The sequence below is a fragment of the Cervus elaphus genome, chromosome X (assembly GCF_910594005.1).
Source record: "Cervus elaphus chromosome X, mCerEla1.1, whole genome shotgun sequence".
In the NCBI taxonomy this organism is placed as follows: domain Eukaryota; kingdom Metazoa; phylum Chordata; class Mammalia; order Artiodactyla; family Cervidae; genus Cervus; species Cervus elaphus.
This window is the reverse complement of record NC_057848.1, coordinates 175,534,732-175,559,808: the sequence shown is the minus strand read 5'-3', so window position 1 is coordinate 175,559,808 and position 25,077 is coordinate 175,534,732. Positions and strand designations below refer to the sequence as shown.

At 45.6% G+C, this 25,077-nt stretch overlaps 1 protein-coding gene across 6 annotated transcripts in view; it reads right to left on the bottom strand.

Annotated features, from left to right (window-relative positions):
- NLGN4X (neuroligin 4 X-linked) overlaps positions 1–25,077 on the bottom strand; it is a 370,297-nt gene that overhangs the window by 307,913 nt on the left and 37,307 nt on the right. For 5 of the 6 annotated variants that reach the window (XM_043897227.1, XM_043897228.1, XM_043897231.1 and 2 more), the window contains 2 exons: positions 21,931–22,099; positions 18,804–18,890 (listed from right to left, as the gene is read on the bottom strand). The exons of the other annotated variant lie outside the window; for it this stretch is intronic. The gene's annotated coding sequence lies outside the window, so the exon portion shown is untranslated. The remainder of the gene's footprint in view (positions 1–18,803; positions 18,891–21,930; positions 22,100–25,077) is intronic. 6 annotated transcript variants of the gene reach the window in all.

Sequence of the window (25,077 nt, the reverse complement as noted above, 5' to 3'; positions counted from 1 at the left end):
ATTTAACCTCATGCAATGTTCCAGAAACAGGAAAGAAAAAGGGGGGTAATGATGAAAAGGCAGTGGTGCCTCTGAACCAGCCCGATGGGCCTCCCGTAGGACAGACAAAAAGCCCTCTACCACGAGAACTTTCTGTGACTTTGGTTTTTAAAGAAAAGACAAGGAAAACAACCCCAAGAGTGAAAGGCTTTCTGAAAGGGGCATTATGTCACTTATCAGCCATGGCTGCCTTTCTGGAAAGAACACATCCGATAATAAGGGGAAAAAGGAAAACAACAAACCGACTAATGAAGCTGGCTTGCGGTACACCCTCATTTTGGGTTTTTTTTTTTAGGTTTAAAATGATGTAATCTTTACAGTAACCCTAAATACAGTCATACTTAACCCTCCTTTTAACAGGTGAAAAAATTGAAGAAAAGAGAGATTAAATGAATCAGTATTATATAGTTAATAAGGTGTAAGTCCAAGATTTAAACTAAGGCTTTGGATTTTAAGTCCCTCTCTCTTTCTTTGCTTTTTAATGTATTTCTTTTTTTTTTTAATTAATTTTTTTATTGAAGGACAATTGCTTTACGGAATTTTGCTGCTTTCTGTCAAATCTCAACATGAATCAGCCATCGGTATACATATATCCCTTCCCTTTTGAACCTCCCTCCCCATCCCACCCCTCTAGTTTTATACAGAGCCTAGAGTTTGAGTTTCCGGAGATACACAGCAAATTCCCATTGACTGTCTTAAAAAACTCTCCTCTTTTGAATGACCAGTTTTAACCGGAGACAGTTTAACAGCCTCAGAACTTCATACTCACCTTTGCTGTGAACCTATTGTTCATTTTTCTAAATGCTTTCCCTCCAAACAAACAAACAAAAAATGTTATGCCCATCTCAAGGACTGTCTTCACCAGAAGCTCTCCTCTCAGGACAGGCATGCTTGTGAGGCAGGGGGTGGACCCCGGGGCAGAAATTAGCTGTTTGAAGTTGTTGCACCTTAAAAAATACTAGTAGTTTGGCTTTGAAGACAACGTGGGGAACTTCCATGATGGTCCAACGATTAAGAACCTGCCTGCCAATGCAACGGACACGGGTTTGATCCCTGGTCCGGGAAGATCCCATATGCCTTGAGGCAAGAAAGCCCATGTGCTATAATTATTGAGCCTATGCTCCATAAAAAGAGACTCCATCGATTTCTTAAAAAACTGGAAATAGAACTGCCATATGACCCAGCAATCCCACTCCTGGGCATACACACTGAGGAAACCAGATCTGAAAGACACACGTGCACCCCAATGTTCATCGCAGCACTGTTTATAATAGCCAGGACATGGAAGCAACCTAGATGCCCATCAGCAGATGAATGGATAAGGAAGCTGTGGTACATATACACCATGGAATATTACTCAGCCGTTAAAAAGAATTCATTTGAATCAGTTCTAATGAGATGGATGAAACTGGAGCCCATTATACAAAGTGAAGTAAGCCAGAAAGATAAAGAACATTACAGCATACTAACACATATATATGGAATTTAGAAAGATGGTAATGATAACCCTATATGCAAAACAGAAAAAGAGACACAGATGTACAGAACAGAATTTTGGACTCTGTGGGAGAAGGCGAGGGTGGGATGTTTTGAGAGAACAGCATCGAAACATGTATATCATCAAGTGTGAAACAGATCACCAGCCCAGGTTGGATGCGTGAGACAAGTGCTCGGGCCTGGTGCACTGGGAAGACCCGGGGATCAAACTTGCATCTTGTGGGTCTCCTGCAATGACAGGTGAACTCTTTGGCAACCGCACCACCTGGGAAGCCTCCTATAAGCCATTTATGCCTCTTTTGGACTTCCCTGGTGGCTCAGATGGTAAAAAATCCGCCTGCCAATTCAGGAGACATGGGATCCTTGGGTCAGGAAGATCCCCTGGAGGAGGAAATGGCAACCCACTCCAGTATTCTTGTTTGGGAAGGCCCATGGACAAAGGAGCCTGGTAGGCTACAGACCGTGGGGTTGCAAAGAGTTGGACATGACTAAAGGACTCAACAATAATCAAAGCAGAAGAATGCCTTATAGCTACTTTGCAGCCATGCCAGAAACTGTTCAGAATGACGGACAATCTCCTACCCTTTTGTCTTTAACACAAAACACATTGGCAATATATGACAATTTCCATATTCTTGGATTTGCCAAAGAAAACCCAATAGCTTATCTAAACAGTACTGTGGGATTAACTTTCCAATTTTAGGATTAGATATACAGAAAATTAAATCCAACCATTTTCCCCAGGAGAGAAGATTTGGTGGGGTAAGTCTGTGATAATGTGGAAAAAAAAAATTTGCAATTTACAGAAGAGAAGAGAGCGGACAGGGGATCAGATATAACTTTGTGGAGCATCAGTGATATATTAGATTTGTCTAATTCTTTTAAGTCCTCAGAGGTAGAGCTTTGCTACGGAAGCATGGCTGTTTATGAAGGTAGATCTGTCTCATATACGAGTCTTGTCCAAGGGACTGGCGTCAGTAAGCTGATCTGGGGAGAGATTGTTCACTCGTTAAGCCGTGTTTGACTGTTTGTGACCCCGTGGACTGCAGCACGCCAGGCCTCCCTGTCCTTCACTATCTCCTGGAGTTTGCTCAAACTCATGTCCATTGATTCGGTGATGCCATCCAACCATCTCATCCTCTGTCGTCCCCTTCTCCTCCTGCCCTCAATCTTTCCCAGCAGCAGGGTCTTGTTCAGTGAGCTGGCTCATTACATCAGTTGGCCAATATATTGGGAGCTTCAGCTTCAGCATCAGTCCTGCCAGTGAATATCCAGGGTTGATTTCCTTTAGGATGGGCTGGTCCATGGAGAAGTGGGCATTTTCAAATGCTTCCTCCCTTTGCTTGCTTCCCCTGCCAGAAATGCTATCCTAAAAATAGGTGTGATTAATCCCTTTGGCAAACACATCGCCACTGAATTTGGAAGCCTAACTTTGCCAAGTGTGTTGTCATTCCCGAGGCATACCACTGTTTTGGTATTCAAGAAGAAAATCCAGAGTCTTCCCTTGCATAGGATGTGACAAATATAGTAGATTCCAGCAATCACACTCCTGAGTAATTACCCAAAGGAGCTGAAAACTTGTAGCCACACAAAAATCCACACGCCAGTGTTTCTAGTATCTCTAGCGAGCATGGTCGAAACTTGGAAGAAACCGAGATATTCCCCAGCAGCCGGATGGATAAATAAACTACGGTCGATCCAGATAACTGGAAGAGTATTCCATGATAAAAAAGAACTGAGCTACTGGGCTATAAAAAAGATATGGATGAACTGTCAATGCATGGATTTCACTCCGTGAAACAAGCTGATCTGAAAAGGCTACAGAATGTGTGATTTCAAGGAGGTGATGTTCTGGTAAAGGCAGCATTGTAGAGACAGTAAAAGCATCAGTGGTTGCCAGGACTGGGGTGGTGGGAAGGGTGATGTACAGAACCGTAAGGACATTGAAAAGACTCTTTAGGACACTCCAACGATGGATCCATGTCGTTACATGCTTGTCCACACCCATAGGATGTAGAAGACCCAGAGTTAACTCTAATGCAAAGAATGGCCTTTGGGTGGTGACCATGTGACAATGTTGGTTATTCCTTAGTTAAATATATATGTATATACACATACCCCACTCTGGGGGTGGAGGTGAGAGGTGTTCATAATAGGGGGGCTGGAACATGAACAGGGGCAGGGAGTGAATGGAAACTGTCTGGACCTCCCTCTCATCTTTGCTGTGAATCTAAAACAGCTCTGAGAAAGAAGTCTGAATTTAATCACATCATGGCAAACGGAAGGGGAAAAAGTGGAAGCAGTGACAGATTTTATTTTCTTGGGCTCCAAAATCACTGCAGACAGCAAAGGCAGCCATAAAGTAAATAGACACTTGCTCCTTGGGAAGAAACATGTGACAGACCTAGGCAGCTTATTAAAAAGCGGAGACATCACTTTGCCGACAATGTCCGTCTAGTCAAAGCTGTGGTTTTTCCAGTAGTCATGTACGGATGTGAGAGCTGGACCATAAAGAAGGCTGAGCGCCAAAGAATTGATGCCTTCAAACTGTGGTGTCAGAGAAGGCTCTTGAGAGCCATGAAATCACTCCATCCTAAAGGAAATGAGTCCTGAATATTCATTGGAAGGACTGATGTTGAAGCTGAAATTCCAATCCTTTGGCCACGTGATGCCAAGAACTGACTCATTTAAAAAGAACCTGATGCTGGGAAAGATTGACGGCGGGAGGAGAAGGGGACGACAGAGGATGAGATGGTTGGATGGCATCACCGACTCCATGGACACGAATGTATGCAAGCTCCAGGAGACAGTGGAAGACGGGGAAGGCTGGCATGCTGCAGTCCCTGGGGTCCCTAAGAGTCAGACATGACTTAGCGACTCAAGAATGACAAATTCAGAAAATGGTCATATCGTTGCAAAAGATAAGTTTTTTTTTAAATAAATTATTTTGTCCACGTGAAATCACTCTTTGAGAGGCATCGACTGAATGTCAACAGAGGTCCAGGTTTAATGCCAGGCTCTCTCTCTCACCCCACACACGGTGATGAGAGCAAATGTTCTCAACCCACTTTACAGAGAAGAAGGTGGATGCTCTCAAGAACTTGAAACTTGCCTAAGGAAGTAAAGGTGATATCAGAAGTCACACTATTTTTTTTTTTCTTTCCAAATTCTGTATTTACAACCACTAGGATACAAAGTCTCTTCAGTATTATAACATTCTACTCAGCAGGACCGAAACGATGAAACAATAAATCCGCTACGTGTTGATCGAGCTTTAAATTTCCTGCTGCCCCTTACCTCCATTCTAAGTTCAAGATATCTGGCAGCACTAATATAAAGCATTAATATAAAGTGGTTGCCTTTAAGTCAGTCCCTCCATAGTTTGAGTTCCTAAATTCACCGCCAGCATGGAAGGCTTTCAATGCAGCTGTGATCTTGAAAACGGAAGGCAGTACTGAGGAGGTTGCCATTCGCCTTGTGGAAAGACGTTTTGCCAGTCTGTGTAACCAGCAAGCTCACTGATGACGCTGTGATAGAAATGTTTGCAGAAATGAAAGGAGTGGGTACCTGATGCCCTACACATCCCCAGTCTGGATCATCATCAGAGATCTTGTTGGTGATAATTAAGGTAAATCTGCTACATCACCTATACAGAAAAGAGTCACCCTTGTAGGTGTGTGTGGTCTGTCTGTGTGTGTACACGCATGCGTGTGCACGCTGAAACAGCTGACTGACTGAAATGCCAGAGGCTAAGTAAAATCCAGGAGATGTGGATGTGAGAGTTGGACTGTAAAGAAAGCTGAGCACCGAAGAACTGATGCTTTGGAACTGTGGTGTTGGAGAAGACTCTTGAGAGTCACTCAGACTGCAAGGAGAGCCAACCAGTCCACCCTAAAGGAAATCAGTCCTGAATATTCACTGGAAGGACTGATGCTGAAGCTGAAACTCCAATACTTTGGCCACCTGATGTGAAGAACTGACTCTTCGGAAAAGACCCTGATGCTGGGAAAGATTGAAGGCGGAAGGAGAAGGGGACGACAGAGGATGAGATCGTTGGATGGCATCACCGACTCGATGGACATGGGTTGGAGCAAATTCCAGGAAATGGTGACGGACAGGGAAGCCTGGCGTGCTGCAGTCCACGGGGTTGCAAAGAATTGCACAAAATGGAGAGACTAAATAACAACAAGAATGGCAGAATCCTAAATTCCATGGGACTGGCAGTGATAGAATAGCAACTTGACCTTCTGGAGTTCTGAGCTAACAAAACTCCCCTGTGCTAATAACTAAAAAAAAAAAAAAATCAAACCACTGATTATAGCATGACAAAGAAGAAAAAAGGCAGGCTTTGTTCACAAAGGTTCTAAAACAATCATACAGCCAAGGGTAAAAGCAGGAGGCTTCGGGTCATGTCATCTTAGCAACAGCATCATCGAGACATGTGGGAAAGGAGCATGCCTAAGGTCAGCCATCTCCTGTGAGCATCCGTGACTCTGCAGTTATCTTTTAAAACACGGTAGTAGGACTTCCCCGGTGGTCCAGCGGTTAAGAATCCACCTGCCAACGCAGGGGACATGGGTGCCATCTCTGGTCCAAGAAGATCCCACAAGCCATGCAGCGATTAAGCCCGTGTGTTATGACTACCGAGTCTGTGGTAAGCCCAGGAGATGCTACTACTGAGCTCCGAGCCATAATTACCGAAACAAGAGAAGCCAGCACAATGAGAAGCCCATGCTCCGCAAGTCAAGAGCAACCCCTGATCACCACAACCTAAAGAAAAGCCTGTGGACAGCAGCAAAAACCCAGTGCAGCCAAAAATTGATTCTTATAAAAAAAAAAAATTGTTAGATAAAAGGTGACAGCAGGCTAAAGTTGAGAGAAGAGCCATTTGCGTAAATCGTAGGGCATTCCTCTACAAGGAGAGAAATCCCCTGGTCTACATGAGGGGCACCGTGGTCTGATAATGGTGTGAGCACTCTGACCTGGATGTCCCAATGCGATCACGGCTGGGTTCACAGCATATTACAACATGGGCACCGATGGCAGATTTACCCAGCGTGACCTCTGGGCCCTTGAAGACTCAACTGTCCAACAGTTTGAGGGAGCAAGTGCTTGTCTCTCGGGACCAAAAAGCAATTATAAGACCCAGGGAGGCCAGCAAAGTTCGGGTTCAAAGAAGGTAAAGCAAGAGATGGCGTGTTGCTCCCTTGCAAGGCTGGGATGTGCGCGCCCTCTGAACCTTTCTGCCTTCCCAAAGACATTTCCTTCTTTCTCTCTGTCACCTAAGAGTTGAGCTTCCCAGGTGGCGCTGGGGAAAAGAGCCAGGGGTTCTCCCCAGGGGTAAAATAACCTGCCTGCCAATGCAGGAGACCCAAGTTTGACCCCTGAGTCTGGAAGATCCCCTGGAGGAGGGCATGGCAACCCACTCCAGTATTCATGCCTGGAGATCCCCATGGACAGAGGAGAGTTGGAGGCTACAGTCCATGGGGTTGCAAAGAGTCAAACACAACTGAAGAGACTTAGCCCGCCCATATCTAATCACTAAAATGCTGCAGGCAGCTACCTTCACACAGGAAATGACAAGTTACTCAGGACACTAAAAGCCTTTCCCGTTTTAAGCAAAGTTAGCTCCTTTTGTCTTACAAAATTAAATATGTAGCTTTAGAGAGTTCATCCCCTTTAGAAATTAAAACAAGAGCCCCTGGGCAGAACAAAGCAACTCATTTCCACAACAGAGAGAGCCTTCAACTCAACCTTCCTTGATAAAACTCCACCAGAGGAACAGGTTCCATCCTATTGTGTCCGTTGATTGCAATTAACATTGGGTATGTTTCTCTGTTTATAAATACAGAAAGAAGCAACAGAACTGGGTTAAAAAAAAAAAAAAAAGAAGAAGAAAAAAAATAGAAGAGGGAAAAAAATTTTTTAAAAAAAAGAGAAAAAAATAAATCTTTGGCTAGGCCATTTCTCAAGAAAAAAAAAAAAAATATATATATATATATATATGAGATCAGAGTGGCAATAACTCCAGTTAAGCAATTCTCCCCGTGACCTTGAGAAGGTCTAAATCGCTGACAGCATTTTTTTTTTTAACGTTCACTTTCATCTCTCAGTGTTATTTTGAAAACATTACTCTTTAGTAGCTACCCTGGAGCAGAGTCCTGTCCGCCCCCCCAGCCCCCCGCCCCCTGCCAAACAAGGTTATCAGTTCATTTCCACGGGCCCGGCCAACATTTTTCTTTTAAGTGAAGGCTGAGCGCCTCTTGGAGGAAAACAATATTGCATCAGAAGACAGCAATATTTAGACTGTCTCTTCTGAGAGACAGAGACAAATGTTCTGTGTGCTCAGGAGGGAACTTTATTTTCACCTGCACCCGTAGATCAAGAAGGCTCGGGGACATTAGGTCTGACCGAGTAGAAGGGGGACCGCTCGGGTCACTGGGGACATTGGCCATCTTCTGCCAACTCCATGCAGATGGAATGAATTCTAGCAGGCGGCACAGTGAACCATCAGGGATCCCTGAGTCCCTCAGTCACCCATTCTGACTTTGTCATTGTTTAGTCGACTCTCTTGTGACCCTTTGGACTGTCGCCTGCTAGGCTCCATGGGATTCTCCAGGCAAGAACACTGGAATGGGTGGCCACTTTCTTCTCCGGGGGATCTTCCCGACCTAGGGATCGAACCCGTGGCTCCTGTGTCTCCTCGCTGGCAGGCGAGTTCATGACCACGAGTGCCGCCAGGGAAGCCCCATCATCACTTACACAGACGTTCCCTCATAGCTCAGACAGCAGAGAATCACCTTGCCACGCAGGAGACCTGGGTTCAATCCCTGGGTCGGGAAGATCCCCTGGAGAAGGAAATGGCAACCCACTCCAGTATTCTTACCTGGAGAATCCCATGGACAGAAGATCCTTGCGGGATCCAGGCCATGGGGTCGCAAGAGCTGGACGCGATTTAGCAACGAAACCACCACCAAACATACACATACTATGGAAATGAACATGAACAAGCAAATCAAAGAGAGACTGATGGTAAAGTAAGGAGATATACCTCTAAACCTGGGGTCCCCAACATGTGGGATCTAATGTCTCATGATCTGAGCTGGAGCTAATGTAATAATAATAAAGAGCAAAATTAAGGCAATACACTTGAATCATTCCATCACCACCCCCAACTCCTGATCTCTGGGAAAACTGTCTTCCATGAAACCGGAGCTCAGTACCAAAAGGTCGGGGACCACTGCTCTAGACGTAGACGTCACTGCCACTAATGCATATTTTTATGGCAACATTATGAAAATTTATTATAATTACATTACAAGCTTATAATATAATATATAAGCTTATCATAATTTATCATAACATTAATTCTATTAAAAAAGGTTTGACTGTGCATAAGCACTGTCAGAGATGACGTGGTGGTTATAGTAACACAAAATGTTTCCGATACGCCAATGTTTAGTCTGGGAGAGAAAAGTGAGACATTCAGTAAACAGGGAGGGTTCCAGTTAGCATGAGATGCTGTGAAATAAGGAATTTTACAGGCGGAGGAAGGCTTCCCCGAGAAGGGATGTGTGGGTGGAATGGAGTCAGAAGGCTGAACGGGATTTTTTTTCCTAGCTCCCCAGAAAGGTCGGCAAAGGAAGGAAAAATGAAAGCATTAGTCACTCAGTCATGTCCAACTCTATGCAAACCCACAGACAATAGCCTAAACAGCGCATTAGAAAGCAGAGACATCACTTTGCTGACAAAGGTCCATCTACGGGAAGCTATGATTTTTCCAGTAGTCATGTACGGATGTGAGAGTTGGACCATTAAGAAAGCTGAGCACCAAAAAATTGATGCTTTCAAATTGTGGTGCTGGAGAAGACTCTTGAGAGTCCCCTGGACTGCAAGGAGATTGAACCACTCAAGCCTAAAGGAAATCAACCCTGAGCATTCATTGGAAGGATGGATGCTCAAACTCCAATCCTTTGGCCACCTGATGCAAAGAGCTGACTCATTGGAAAAGACCCTGATGCTGGGAAAGATTGAGGGCAGGAGGAGAAGGGGACGACAGAGGATGAGATGGTTGGATGGCATCGCTGACTCAATGGACATGAGTTTGAGTGGAATCTGGGAGTTGCTGCAGTCCATGGGGTCGCAAAGAGTCGAAGAGAAGGAAGGGGTGCGAGCAGGTGGAATGGAAGTGAAGAGGATGCTAAGAAGAAGGGGCAAAAAAAGGAACGAGAATGTTATACAAGAGATGGAGGAGGAGACTTCTCTGGGGGTCCAGGGGTGAGGACCCCAGGCCTCCACTGCAGCGGGCAGAGGTTCCATCCCTGGCTCAGGAACTAAGATCTCACATGACAGGAGGTGCGGCCAAAATGATAGAGAGAGAGACAGACGGAGGAGAGACCATGCCAGGGAAGGGGATGGGTGTGGCAGACATCACTGAAGGTGAGAGTTGAGACTCATCTCCTGACACTCACAGGAGTGCCGCCTTCAACGTGTGGTAGGTTGAATGACTCCAGTTCAGTTCAGTTCCGTTCAGTCGCTCAGTCGTGTCCGACTCTTTGCGACCCCATGGACTGCAGCACGCCAGGCCTCCCTGTCCATCACCAACTCCCGGAGCTTGCTCAAACTCATGTCCATTGAGTCAGTGATGCCATCCAACCATCTCATCCTCTGTCGTCCCCTTCTCCTCCCGCCTTCAATCTCTCCCAGCATCAGGGTATTTCCCAATGAGTTAGCTCTTCGCATCAGATGACCAAAGGATTGGAGTTTCAGCTTCAGCGTCAGTCCTTCCAATGAACACCCAGGACTGACCTCCTTTAGGATGGACTGGCTTGATCTCCTTGCAGTACCAGGGACTCTCAAGAGTCTTCTCCAACACCACAGTTCAAAAGCATCAATTGATGCTTTTTTTTTTTTTTACGACTCCACCCACAGCCAAACACACATATACACCACAAAGCCATCCACTTCTGTACTTCCAGAATTCCTGAGAACACACAGCTTTCCCTGGCAGAGAACTTTACGTGGACAACGCAGACGTAATCAAACAAAGGGTCCTGGGATGGGGAGATGTCCCCAGTTGATCCGGGTGAGGCCAGAGGAATTATAAGTTCCTTAAAAGGAGGAGGGGGCCTCCTTCAGCAGGTGGCTCAATGGGGAAAAATCAGCTTGCCAACACGGGGGATGGAGGTCCGATCCCTGGGTCAGGATGATCCCCCTGGAGGAGGGCATGGCAACCCACTCCAGTCTTCTTTGCCTGGAGCATCCCCAAGGACAGAGGAGCCTGGCAGGCTACAGTCCTTGGGGCAGCAGAAGATTGGGACAGGACTGAGTGACTAAACAACTGAAAGGAAAAAGCAGGGGTCAGAGTGAGAGAAGGTGATGAAGGAGACAGAGGAGATGATGGGACGAGGAAGCAGGAATCAAGGAGGGGCAAAACCAGGAGAAGGCAAGGCAGTGGATCCTCCCTCCCCTAGACCTTCCAGAAGGAACTGACCCTGCGGACCCTGGCTTTTGCCCCAGACACCTGAGCTGCAGCACTGACCTTATCCCTGTGTCCAGTTCACACCAACAACTTTGTGATCATCTGTTCAGCGGCAGGAGGAAATGAACACGTTGCAAAAGCAGTGGGAAGCGACGCAAATGCATTTCCATGACCCCTTTCTTCAAGAGGGCTTCCCTGATGCCTCAGCTGGTAAAGAATCCACCTGCAATGCAGGAGACCCCGGTTCAAATCCTGGGTGGGGAAGATCCGCTGGAGAAGGGACAGGCTACCCACTCCAGTCTTCTTCAGCTTCCCTGGTGGTTCAGCTGGTGAAGAATCCGCCTGCAATGCGGGAGACCCGGGTTCGATCCCTGGGTTGGGAAGATCCCCTGGAGAAGGCAAAGGCTACCCACTCTGGTATTCTGGCCTGGAGAACTCCATGGACTGTACAGTCCGTGGGGTTGCAAAGAGTCGGACACGACTGAGCAACTTCCACTTTCTTTTCTTCAAGAAAACTGGCTGAGAACAGGGAACTCTGCTCAATGTCACGTGGCAGCCTGGATGGGAGGGGAGTTTGGGGAGAATGGATACGTGTATATGTATGCCTGAGGGCCTTCATGGTGTACCTGAAACTATCACAACATTGCTAATCAGTGATACCCCAATACAAAATAAAAAGTTAAAAAAAAAAAGACTAGCTGAGAAAAATACAGCAGACATAATGGTGAGACTTAAAGATGGAGACTTTCAGGGAGATTGCAATGACTGATGTAGCATCTCCCAACAGAATGGCCTGAGAAAGAAATGAACTGGAAAGCTTCTCAACCAGCAGCTGGCAGAAAACAAAGGCACACCATCAGAGCTCCAGAGGGTTCTCTCCAAGCCCTGAAATGTCACGCACGATGACACTTCTTTCCAAAGCCCTCTAGCCATTTCAACACAAGCATCCTTCCAGTTTATCCTGAAGGCGTAAGATCAATTCATGGACCTTCAGAAGTGTGAAAGCAAGATGACGCCATGGTGGGAAACGACTTCTATCCTCAAATCAATTCCTTTTGAGTCAGATGTTCCTGAATCCTAACTCATTCACAGGGCCACTTTACTGCTTTCAGAAAAAATATATATATATATTTTAGGGACTTCCCTGTGGTTCAGTGAGTAAAAGTCTGCTCCCAATGCAGGGGACCTGGATTTGACCTCTAGTCTCAGAACTAGCTCCCATAAGCCTCAATTAAGGGTTTGCATGCTGCAACTAAAATAACCCACATGCCTTAAAAGTAAAGAATTAACCTAAAATACATTGTTTTTAAAAAAAAATGGTTCACGGCACATCACTTTCAGAGATCTGTTCTAAGACTTAACCACAGAAAACTGAATGATTTGAAAACGCTTGAGAAGATTACACTACCGGCATTGTAAAACGCTTCAACTCTAATCTGACGTTCCCAACCATAAAATAACAAATGACCAACCATGATTCCGCATTCAGCCTCAGTTCCCCTCATCCATCGATTTTTGAGGAGGTCTGTGGTTTCAACATTTAACAAAATTAAACCTACAATGTCAAGAGAATTCAGTCAGCGGAGATGTTTAATAGATTATAAAAGACTCAAGGGACTTTCCTGGTGGCTCAGTGTTAAAGAATCCGCCTGAGATGCAAGAGACTCCGGAGACGTGGGTTGGATCCCTGGGTTGGCAAGATCCCCCGGAGAAGGGAAGGGCAACCCACTCCAGTATTCTTGCCTGGAGAATCCCCATGGACAGAGAAGCCTGGTGGGCCACAGTCCATGGGGGTCAAAAAGAGTCGGACATGCCTGAGCAGCAAAACACCAGCAAAAAATTTAAAAACCCATGCAAATGCCAATGACACAAGAGACCAAAGAACACCTGTTAGGAAAACTGAAACTCTGTAGCTGACATACGCTCCTTTTTCAAGTTACCCTTCCTGATGAATCTGCAACTTGGGGAAGGTGGGAAATTAATGAGGACACACATCCAGGACAGACAGCCCTTCACTCATCCGACGCCACCTGCTTCTCACCTTGCCAGGTTTTATTTGTTAACCTTCTTCCCAGACCAGCCTAATGTGAACAAGCCAATCAATTACCATTAAAAGGACAAGTGAAAGACTCCACATCCCCTCCAAGGAAGCCTTAAATTTTCTAAGTAATTGAGAGGAAAACACAGCAGCTGAAATCGTAGTCCGTTTAGAAGACTTAATTACAGATAAGTCAATGCTAAATAATTTATAGTCTTCCGTGCATATGAACCAGACCAGAACAAATAGCGGGGAAATAAAAGTTCTCTACAATCGAGGCTCCATAGTGGTTGTTGCTTAGTCGTTGGGTCATGTTTGACTCTTTGTGAACCCCATGGACTGTGGCCCCACCAGGCTCCTCTGTCCATGGAGACTGTCCAAGCAAGAATACTGGAGTGGGTTGCCGTGCCCTCCCTCCAGGGGATCTTCCTGAACTAGGGATCGAACCCGAGTCTTCTGCATTGGCAGGCACATTCTTTTATCCACTGATCCACCAGAGGAGTCCCACCCCTGGGGTGAAAAGAAGATGTTTGGTCTCCTGAAACACAACAAACGTGGGCTGGAATGACTTTCTTTACCTCCATCTGATATTAAAGGTTTGAAGAAGGATTGTCTGCATAATGGGAAAGAGTCTCATCCACTTGGACGCTGGGCAGAAAAGCTTCAGGCATAGGACGGGACCTCTTATACCTGGATAAAACTGCATCCGCCAGGCTGATTCCTTCACTGGTCAGCAGACAACACAGGAAGGAGGTCAAAGGGCTGGTGCAGTGTCCTTGACTTGCTCCCCTGAGCCACTCAGCCCGGACTAGACCTTAGAGCTACTGGTTTCCAGAAATCACATATCCCTGTGAAAGGGTGTTGACCTGCGGTCACCCGTCATTTATTGAGAACCTTCTGAATGGCCTTGTGCTGTGACGGGAACACAGAAGACTGAATCTCCGGGACTTCAATCGCCAGGACTTCGAGCGTGGTCCAGCGGTTAAGACTCCACCTGCCAATGCAGGGGACACGGGTTCGATCCCTCGTCTGGGAAGATTCCCCCAGGCCATGGGGCAGCTAACCCCACGTGCTTCAGTAACTCCTGAGCCCACGAGCTGCAACTACGGAAGCCAGTACACCTTCAAGAACATGCTCTGCAAGAAGAGAATTCACCGCAATGAAAAGCCCACGTACCGCAACTAGAGAGTAACCTCCGCTCGTCACAGCTAGTAGAAAAGGCACACAAAGCAATGAAGACCCAGGACAGTAAAAAAAAAAAAAATTCCAACCGCCTGCTAAGAAGGATTCCTGGAAGGTTCAAGTAACAGAACAGGACCGCGTCTCCATTCCCGTTTGCTAACGGTGTTCATGAGGTTACGTTACGTGATACCTCACTGAGGTCCGAACTGTTCCATTCCCCATGACACCATGTCACGCTTCAATAAGTATCGAGGAACGCAGTGGAAAATCTGATTTCAGCAGTCACCACGGAAAGAGAAGAAGGCAGGGCACCTTAGAGGCATATTCTTACATTCCATCAGTCAGTTCGTTTCAGTCGTTCAGTCGTGTCCGACTCTCTGCGACCCCACAGACTGCAGCACACCAGGCCTCCCTGTCCATCATCAACTCCCGGAGTTTACCCAAAGCCACGTCCATTGAGCCGGTGATGCCATCCAACCATCTCATCCTCTGTCGTCCCCTTCTCCTCCCGCCTTCAATCTTTCCCAGCATCAGGGTCTTCTCCAATGAGTCAACTCCTCACATGAGTTGGCCAAAGGATCGGAGCTTCAGCTTCAGCATCAGTCCTTCCAATGGATATTCAAGGACTGATCTCCCTTAGGATGGCCTGGTTGGATGTCCTTGCTGTCATACATATTCATCAACATGCAATATTTATTTTTCTCTTTCTAAGTTGCCCTAAATGGCAGGCTCTAGGATCATCTGCGTCCTAACAACTGACTCAAATTCAATCTTTGTAATGGCTATGTAGTATATTCCACCGTATATATGTACCACAGTTTCCTTGTCCATTCGTGTGTTGGTGGACATCTAGGTGGCTCCTAGGTCCTGGCTGCAAACACTGGGGTGCTTTGTATCTTTCTGAGTTACAGTCCGGACTGTGAGCTCTTTGCTATTAAGCTATTTGTAGGGCAGGCATTGGGACACAGATGTAGAGAACAGGCTCATGGGCACATGGGCAAAAGGAAAGGGCGGGATGAATTGAGAGTAACACTGACTTACATACACAGTGAAATGAAGTGCAAGTAGCTCAGTCGTCTCTGACTCTTCGCGACCCCACAGACTATACAGTCGATGGGATTCTCCAGGCCAGAAGACTGGAGTGAGTAGCCTTTCCCTTCTCCAGAGGATCTTCCCCACCCAGGGATCGAACCCAGGTCTCCCGCATTGCAGGTGGATTCTTTACCAGCTGAACCACCAGGGAAGCCCAAGAATCCTGGAGTGGGTGGCGTTATCCCTTCTCCAAGGGATCTTCCCAACCCAGGAATCGAACCGGGGTCTCCTGCATTGCAGGTGGATTCTTTACCAGCTGAGCTAGTAAAATAGCTAGCTAGTGGGAAGTTGGCATATAGCAGAGGGTATTCAGCTCGGGGCTCTGTGATGACCTAGAAGTCTGGGAGGGAGGCTCACCAAGGAGGCGATATATGCACACATATAACTGAGTCACTCTCTTGCACAGCAGAAAACACAACTCTCTAAAGCAACTAGGCTACAATTAAAAAAAAAAAAAAACTGAGAAAAAAGCATATGTTTACGCAAAAGATCCCAAATCACATACAACAAAAATATTTTTTCTTAATATTTTATTGTAGGTCCCCAGCACGCCCGGGCGTGGTGTCCCGACAACGCGCCAGAGAAAAGAGAAAACGAGTCCATTCCATCCTGATGTTAATCACCCACTTCCCGGAAGCCTGCTGAGTCACATCACCTGGTTCTCTCAGACACGCACAAATGGGATCTCTGAACTGCCTGGTCTGAACCCTACAAATGCCCTTCGTTAAATCGTTCAGGGGAGCAGAATACAAAAGTTGTGATGACTGAAAGCGCTTCCTCAAGCAGTCCTTTCCTCTCGACTCTGATCATGACTGACGGGGGACAACAGCCGCCGAGGGACTGACCCGCCCTCATCAGGGCGGCGGTATCACACACACTTTTCTGTGGATGTCCGTGGATTCTCTCCCTGGGGCAGGTCACTTTCAGACATGAAATTCCAGGGAGCTCCCAGACATTCCTGAGCAAATTCTGGGAGCTGGTGATGGACGGGGAAGCCTGGCGTGCTGCAGCCCATGGGGTCGCAAAGAGTCAGACACGACTGGGCAACTCAACAGCAACAGATTCAGGCTTGCATGCACCCCAAGTTTCAGCTGACAAACACGTGCTGTATGGTTAACAGATTGTAGTGGGTGCATTCACAAAATTCCTAATGATGAAAGCATACACCTATAGTTTCCATAATTTAACATAGTATCCATGATTTGTTATATATTAACGTGCATGCATGCTCAGTCATGTCTGACTCTTTGCAACTGCATAGACTGTAGCCCACCAGGCTTCTCTGTCCATGGGAATTTCCCAAAGCAAGAATACTGGAGGGGGTTGCCATGTCCTCCTCCAGGAGAACCTTCCTGACCCAAGGATGGAACCCGAGTCTCGAATGTCGCCTGCATTGGCGGGCAGGTTCTTTACCACTAGCGGCACCTGGGAAGCCCTTCACCGGTGCACTTATATATCATGCTCCTTTTTGGGTTTCGTGGTCTGCAGTGAAGTAGAAGCCACTCAGTCGTGTCCAGCTCTCTGCGACCCCCATGGACTATACAGTCCATGGAATTCTCCAGGTCAGAACACTGGAGTGGGTAGCGGTTCCCTCCTCCAGGGGAATCTTCCCAACCCAGGAATCGAACCCAGGTCTCCCGCATTGCAGGTGGATTCTTTACCAGCTGAGCCACAAGGGAAGTCCATATTCAGAGCTGTGTGGTCTGGAGCTCAAACTCCAGACCTACTAACCACGGCCTGTCCTGAGAACCAGGATGGCCTGCGTAATTGCGTGACGGCTCCTTGCAGGGCAGCTGCTGACATGAGGACAAGCCCAGCTATTGTCCTACAGGTTGGTGGCGTGAGAAGGAAGACACGTATGGGGCTGGCCAAGGAGTTCCTTACAGTTTCCAACTTTTCGGCCAACCCAATACTTGTGCAACTTCACGCCCTGGTTACACATATCCAATGTTCCTCCAAAAAGAAAATGACAATACCAAAAAAAAAAAGTTTCAGAATTCACAAGAGAAACGGATTTGATTAATGTGATGTTATCGATCACTGAGCCGTATATCCTGATGAGAAATGTGTGTGCACACAACTCCTTTGATAAAATAGGTACGTCTACACAAGATAAAAAAAGCAAACTGCGATTCATTTGTTTTCTCACCCGATATCTTTCACATTTGCATGTTAACCGCAAAAACGGGGGCGGCATTAGTCTTTTTTTATTCATTACAAATTAGCTTTTTGAGGAAGTCAAAAACAAAAAACATAAAACAACCTAGCATTTCTTTATGGCAGGATATAGGAAGAGGACTTTGGAAATCTAGTTTTGTTGAAAGCAGGAGTCCAGTGAAGGACATGACCTTGACAATCACCTAAAATCTTGGAAAGCCACTCAAGTTTGTTAGAGTGAAGACTGGGAAATTAAGTGGTTAAACAGTAAACAGATACTTAAAAGCCAGAGTTGGACACGACTTAACGACTGAACAAGCAGAAACAATAATCACATATATATAAGCAGGGCTTGAATGGACAGCTGACTCATGAACAACCTTAGCTATTTATTTGAAATACATTAAGGCATACTCTTTTTAGTATATTGAGATACTTTTAAAGGGCTTCCCCGGTGGCTCAGATGGTAAAGAATCTGCCTGCGATACGGGAGACCTGGGTTCAATCCCTGGGTGGGGAAGATTCCCCTGGAGGAGGGCATGGTAACCCACTCTGGGATTCTTGCCTGGAGAATCCCCACCGATAGGAGCCTGGTGGGCTACTGTCCATGGGGTTGCAAAGAGTTGGACGTGACTGAGCAACTAAACGTGCATGCGTTCTTTTTAAATTTTAAGTATGCGGCGGTGGGGGGCGGGAGGTAAGCGTGTCGATTTTGACTTGTAAAGCATCTTCACTAATGTGAGCTCACAACCATCAAAGCATTCTGCCCATTTCCCCTTCTTTGCACTGTGCTCTATTTCTGATAAAGAGAAGGATCCCGGGGCCTCAGTGGGCCCCCAGCCTGCATTAAAAGGACATCTGATATTTTGTATTCCACTCCTCAGGGCCTCACACAAAAATGATACCAGGATACACTGAGGCCATTCAAAGACCTCAGTAGCTTGAGATGCTGCCTGCAGGATAAAGTGAGATGAGGGTCCATTTCAGGAGAAATATACCCAAGTTGAGTCAGAGGATTGACTCTTCTGTCTCATTAATAAGATAGCCTCTGCACTGTGGCTATTTGCAGAAACAAATGATTATTACGAAATCCTAAATTCACAAGGCATGCCAGTTGTACGGGCTGAAGGAGGCTGAAATCACTGCTCTGCACTGTGGTGAATTTGAAATAAATCTTTTTTAAAAAAAGAAAAGAAAAGAAAACCATTTTCCCCAGCAAAGCAATTTGAAAGCACTGCTAGATGTGAATTAACCAGGCAGTAAATGCTTCGAGAAAATAAACCAGCGGAGATCAATGTTTACTTTTTTCATACTTACCATTACATCGCCCTTCTAAGAAGATGCTTTTAAAAATGCCTCCATGAAAATCTACTTGATTGCTTTTCCATCTCAGCACATTTTTCCCTGTTACCGTAAAACAGAGACACAGAGAAAGAGAGAGAAAAATCCACTCAGTAAAAGAGATGGTATCATTGTGTCAAAACCAATGTGACATTTCTTCTAAGCCTTCTTTTCCGTGATTAGAAAAACTAGGGGGTAGAGACATCGAGTAATTCTGAACCGATTTCCTAAATTCAAGCAACCAATCAAGAAAGGATGCCCAAACAGTGATTACAGCAAATTGTAGCTTTTCTGTCTGACCACATGAGTCCACAGCGATTTGAAAATCCAGAATAAATTGAGACCATTGGAGGTCAGCAATGTATTAATACTTACCACTTGCACTCCTAGGACCGCCATTAAATTTTCATTGAAAATGAATAATCAGTTTAGTTCATGTCTATGTTTGATCTCGTTTATTTAACTTAAGGATTTAAACTCTTTGCCTGGGCTTCCCTGGTGGCTCAGGAGTAAAGAATCCGCCTGCAATGCAGGAGACTAGGGTTCGTTCCCTGGGTTGGGAAGACCCCCCCGGAGGAGGAAATGGCAACCCACTCCAGTCTTCTTGCCTGGAGAATCCCATGGACAGAGGAGCCTGGCGGGCTACCGTCCACAGGGTCGCAAAGAATCGGACATGACTGAGGAGACTAAACAACAAACTCCTTGCATAACTGGATCTGTGGAAGTCCAACAACACGTTAGGCATCATTTAGTTGAGAGACTAATTCTCAGCCTGCAGAGATACTTTTTTTCTCCAACAACAGCATGTCAGGCGGGCGAGATTCAAGCGGTCCATGCCTCTTGGCTCTCCTATGGCAAAACCAGGCTCTGTCTGGTCAGTAACCATCTTGGGACCACTTGGCACTTTCCTTGACACCTCACGCTGGAGTCTTCTCTTTACAGGACAACTCTCAACAATCCCACTTCTTCCCACTTCTAACTGAGGATCACCACAAAGCAAGCGACTCCCCGTGAGTATATGTGGACAGAGTACCCACTTGTCACTGAGAGTCATCACTTTACTTCAGCAGGAAGACAGCAAGTGGGAAGAGAGGATAAACCTTTCGATCCTCAATTTAACGCATTTCAACTCTAGGGGAATATCAGTATTGAGTACATCAGGTGTTTGGCTTTCAAAGCTAAAGACTCAGCCCAATCTTCGGTTGTAGGAAGCGAGGTTCACGGTCTGATTTTTGTTTTTGTTTTTTTTTTGGATCACTCATAACACCTAACCACCATTAGTTACTATGTCATAAATATCACTGATGCAAACGTAGTTGTGAAAATGAATTTGTATGAAACTATCTTAGTTGCATGCATTATTCTTGACCCCTCTACAGCCGTGGAGGACAGTTATCATCACACTGATTTTAAACACTTTCAGGAAAAATGATATTCAGATGTTAGGTCTCACGACTCACAAGCTGTTAGAAGAGAGGTCGGACCTATGTCTACCTTGAGTTCAGAGAACACATCCTTTTCACAGAATCAAGCTGCCTCTTTGTTCAAACGTAATAGGAATTGTTACGGTAGGTAACGCATGTATGGTGGGTCAACATTAAACGTGTGTGGTTCGTGTGTCCGACTCTTTGCGACCCATGGACTGTAGCCCACCAGGCTCCTCTGTCCATGGGGAGTCTCCAGGCAAGAATACTGGAGTGGGTTGCCATGCCCTCCTCCAGGGGATCTTCCCAACCCATCAAAGCTGAGTCTCCTGCATCTCCTCCATCGGCAGGAGAATTCTTTACCACTGAGTCACCTAGGAAGCCCACGTATGTGGTGGGTCAACCTTAAACACACTTCTTTATGCACGGACTCTTTCACGTTTGGCCATTCGGATCTTACTTCCCTGACCAAGGATGGAACCCAGGGTCCTGGTGATGAAAGCACCCAGTCCTAAGTGCTAGAACACCAGGGAATTCCCATTTGGACTCTTTTTATCCTCTCAATGAGCACAAAGCCAGCATTACCTCCTTTCATTGGAAAAAAAATAAAAACAAATGAAGGAGGTATTAGGGAACTCACCCTAGATCGCAGAGCGGTTAATGGTGGTGTAGGGCTCAAAGTGAACACTCAGACTATCAAGACACATTGTTTTGGGTGGAGCTATTAATACCTTCTCTGTGTCGAATGCTTTGGTCCCCAGTCTAGGAGAATCTCGGCCTGACATGGCTTCCATCAAAGGTTACTTTGTATCAGAACCGGAGACTCAGTGCACCAGTGATGCATATAGTAACAGCAAGCATCCATGGACTAGGAGGTATTATAACATAGCGGGATCACGTACCACAACTTAGAAACTGGCTCTATTTCTCTTTCACTTGATCAGAGGTCCTGCCTTGGTTCACACCCACAGCTCACTGTCCATTTCACAACTAGGAAGTCAACTGTAGACGTATGTGTCAGGAAAGAACTACCAAAATGATAAAACACTTACTGGTGGATAAAAACAAACAAAAACAAAAAAACTAATCAATGTGTCTATTACATTTGTGCTGGCAGACCCACTACAGATGTCCTGAAAACAGACAAATATGACAACAAATTGCTGATTAATTGTAAACTAATAAGAAATTACATTTTATTATGCAGTTTCACTATATAGCATATAAAATTATATGCTACCGTAGCGGTACCATCTATAAAAGACTTACACTGTAATTGTTATGTTATTGACTCATCTGTGAAAGTTTGTCAAAGCTGAACTTCCTTGGTGGTCAGTGGTTAAGAATCTACCTGCCGATGCTGGGGACGTGGGTTCAATCCCTGGTTGGGGAACTTGGATGCCACGTGCTCAGGGCAGCTAAGCCCATGTACCACAACTAGTAAACCCGTGTAGCACAACTAGTAAACCTGTGTGCCACAACTAGTAAGCCTGCATTCCACCATGAAGAACTAGTGTAGATTAAAAAAAAAAAATCCCTTGTGATGACTGATATTAAATCCTCAAGACACACCAGTATTGGTGAGTCACTGATACATTAGCAAAGACTGGCATAAACATCTTACGTCACGTTGCTTGCATCTTAGGGTGCAGTGATCACATGAGTCAAACCATACAGACCTCTGGCAGAATACTCGAGGCAGCAGCTGAGAATGGTCTACTCCACTCTATGACAAGGATTCAAGGAAGCTTCTCCAAAGAATTTCATCTTTATGACCGACGACCCGGGGTTTCGTAGAGATGTTCACAGCCATTCCAAATGGCCCTGGGCAGCGGGTCAAGCAGATACCTAGAACATAAGGTAACAGGGACATAAGTACTTGCATAAAAGATGGCATTGATGGAGATGGGACTTTTCAAGAGGGTAGGAATATGATCTTATTCCCTGGTAGCTAAGTAATGTGAGCTCCCCTGGTGGCTGAGTGGTGAAGAATCCACAAGCAAATGCAGGAGAGGTGGGTTTGATCCCTGGGTTGGGACGTTCCCCTGGAGGAGGGAATGGCAACCCACCCCAGTATTCTGGCCTGGAGAATCCACATGGACAGAGGAACCTGGTGGGCTACAATCCACGGGATCACAAAGAGTCAGACACGACTTAGTGACTAAACAACAGCAACAAATCATGTACGGTAAACACTGCCTAGAAATTCTCAGTTATTTCATTTCAGAAGTGTTTATTGAGCACAGACTTTGCGTAAGATTTGAGGATGGTAGAAAAGAAATATCAGGGACTTTCCTGGTGGTCCAATGGCTAAGACTCTGCATTCCAAAAGCAGCAGCCCTGGTTCCATCCCTGATCAGGGAACTAAATCCCACGTGCAATGACTAAAGACCCCACAAGTTGCAACTAAGAGTTTTAGTGCCACAATAAAGGCTGAAGAGTCCATGTATTAAGTTAAATTAAGTGAAGTGCAGTCACTCAGTCGCGTCCGACTCTTTGTGACCCCACGGACTGCAGCCCTTCAGGCTCCTCTGTCCATGGGGTTCCCCGGGCAAGAACACTGGAGTGGGTTCTCATTCCCTTCTCCAGGGGATCTTCCCCACCCAGGGATCGAACCCACGTTTCCTGCACTGCAGGCGGACTCTTCACCGACTGAGCCAGCAGGGAAGCCCTCAAGAAGTGTGAGCCAGGATTACAGCTAAGGGGGCCTGAGGTTTCCACAGTCACTCATGACCAATGTCTGCATGCAATCCAGCACATGCATAGACAAAATGGGAAAATATAAATGGATATTTAAAACCTAAAATATTACAGAGAGATTTATGGAAAAAAAAAAAAACACCTCTAGTGTCCATAAGTTTGTTTACTAAGTCTGTGAGTCTCTGTTTTCTAAGTTCATGTGTACCGTTTCTTTTTAGATTTGTTATGGTTGCTGAGGGGGGGAAGGGATAGTCAGGGAGTCTGGGATGGACATGGACACACGGCTTTATTTAACATGGAGAACCAGCAAGGACCTGCTGGACAGCACAGGGAACTCTGCTCAATACTCTGTAATAACCTTATGGTTCCCAGGGGGAAGGATGGGGGAAGGGACAGTCAGGGAGTCTGGGATGGACATGGACACACTGCTGTATTTAACATGGAGAACCAGCAAGGACCTGCTGGACAGCACAGGGAAGTCTGCTCAATACTCTGTAATAACCTTATGGTGACCAGAGGGAAGGATGGGGGAAGGGACAGTCAGGGACTCTGGGATGGACATGGACACACGGCTGTATTTACCATGGAGAACCAGCAAGGACCTGCTGGACAGTACAGGGAACTCTGCTCAATACTCTGTGATAACCTTATGGTCACCAGGGGGAAGGATGGGGGAAGGGACAGTCAGGGAGTCTGGGATGGACATGGACACACGGCTGTATTTAACATGGAGAACCAGCAAAGACCTGCTGGACAGCACAGGGAACTCTGCTCAATACCCTGTAATAACCTTATGGTCACCAGGGGGAAGGATGGGGGAAGGGACAGTCAGGGAGTCTGGGATGGACATGGACACACGGCTGTATTTACCATGGAGAACCAGCAAGGACCTGCTGGACAGCACAGGGAACTCTGCTCAATGTCACGCGGCAGCCTGGATGGGACGGGAGTTTGGGAGAGAATGGATGCGTGTACATGTATGGCTGAGTCCCTTCACCTGAAACTATCACAAGAGTGTTAATTGGCTATACCCCAATACAAAAGAAAAAAGTTCAAAACAAAAGAAAAATCTAGCACCATTCATCATTTATTATCTTCTTGCACACACATACACAAAAACAGGAAAATATAAAATTGTCTTTAAAACCTCAAGATATTTCAGAGATATTTTTAAATTAAAAAAAAAAAAAACCTAGTATCATTCATCATTTAACTGTCTTTTGAGCCTCAGTGACCTGCTGAATTTCTAAATGAAAAATGGGAGAAGTTGAATTTTGAAAGACTTTCATGAGTAGCTAAAGAAATTAAGTAAAATGCATGCTCAGATGAGAATAGTACTTAGTGCGAGGTTTTAGCAGGGTGTCCCAGACACGTCTGAATGTGCAGATAAATGTTCCAATTAACATAAATCATCTTAATTTGCAGCCTAATGTATCTAACCCAGACTTTATCTCCTTTCTGTCACAATCTTCCAAACCACATCCAGTTTTGAAAAGATGCATATTTAATAAAACATGTGTTTCTGTCTTGGATTTGCTCCCAACTTTAGGCAATGCTCGAATTGTTTCATTTTTAGCAGTGGGAAAACCCAGCGAGGAGAAGCGGAGAAAAATCTTCCTTAGCATTTCAAGAGTAACTGAAAATACAGATAATCAATTGTACACAGTTCTAACTCTGCCCAAAACATCCCAGAATTCTGATGATTCTCAAGAAATTCATTTTGTATTCACTTTGCTGATTCTGAACCAGATCTTTACAACAAAATTTGAAAGTACTAGAGTCGTTATCCAGCAAATGGCACAAAGAAAGAGTGCTGCAATGTATATTTATACCTTTCACATAAGCCTTAAAAGGATTAAAGTCCGAAATCCTTAAGGTTCCTAAACTGTATCCCTCTAAATTTTTTAGGTGTGGACTAGAATGGGAAATTTGATAAAGTTTTTCTATGACAATGTCTTTAAGATAATACAGAAAAAGAAACTAAAAATTCAAGGGACATGAATACTGGCAAAGATCTTCAAAGATAAGGAAACATTTAGAAGTAAATTACAGAAGGATGTGATCGTTGAGTGTACGAAAGTGATAGTTGCTCATTCGCGTCTGATTCTTTTCACCTCATGGACTGT